Source organism: Sarcophilus harrisii, chromosome 5, assembly GCF_902635505.1.
Source record: "Sarcophilus harrisii chromosome 5, mSarHar1.11, whole genome shotgun sequence".
Lineage (NCBI taxonomy): Eukaryota > Metazoa > Chordata > Mammalia > Dasyuromorphia > Dasyuridae > Sarcophilus > Sarcophilus harrisii.
Window position 1 is genome coordinate 189,712,333 of NC_045430.1, and position 1,174 is coordinate 189,713,506.

Sequence of the window (1,174 nt, forward strand, 5' to 3'; positions counted from 1 at the left end):
TTCCTGTCATAGGGGATGTCTAATACAGAAGAGGAATTCCTTAGAGATTATAAAACTCTTCAAATACTCCCTTGTGAATGACATCATATATCAAGCCCCATTGCAGATTCTAAAATGTCATTTGTAATCTCTGAAAAGATTCAAGCCTAAGTATACACATAGAAAAAATCAAGCAGATGATGACTGGCTATTGTCCAGATTGTGACATGCATTCGGGTAGACAATAAGCTGGTCTTTCATTTTGTACATCTTCAATAGACGTAGTAGATGGGCAGTGATTTTGGTCCCAGATCAAAAAGGAAGAGGAAAATGGCTGGATTACCTTCACAAAAATTGTACAATTTTTTTTTTATTTAATAACTTTTTATTTACAGGTTATATGTATGGGTAACTTTACAGCATTAACAATTGCCAAACCTCTTGTTCCAATTTTTCACCTCTTACCCCCCACGCCCTCCCCCAGATGGTAGGATGACCAGTAGATGTTAAATATATTAATATATAAATCAGATACACAATAAGTATACATGACCAAACTGGTGTTTTGCTGTACAAAAAGAATCAAGACTCTGAAATATTGTACAATTAGCTTGTGAAGGAAATAAAAAATGCAGGTGGGCATGAATATAGGGATTGGGAATTCAATGTAATGATTTTTAGTCATCTCCCAGAGTTTTTTCTCTGGGCGTAGCGCACAATTTTTTTAATGACCCCAAACTTCTTCCTGAAGCAAAGGCCCATCTTTCTAACATCATTAAACTTACAGTGAGGTTATATAGCTGCAAGTAACAGAGTGCTTCACGAATGGATATGATGGTAAATAGAGAGTCTAAATGAGATGGATGATTATTTATAAATATATAATATAGCAAAATTAATGATATAAGAAGTAGATAACTAGATAAATCTGAGAAGAAATCAGAGTAGACATGGTGGAACTACCTGCTAAAAAACAAAGCAAATAAGACCCCACAGGACCCAAGTACATTTGGGAATGAATTTGAATGATCTTTTAAAATTCTCTTCCCCTGCCAGAATATCCCATTAGATTTTCTATTAACTACCACGTTGAATTCCCATCACTTCCACTCCACACTCTACCTCAAAAAAGATTTACCTACAAAATATTCTGATAGGTGGCCATTTAACTTGGGCTTCAAGACATAGGAATCTA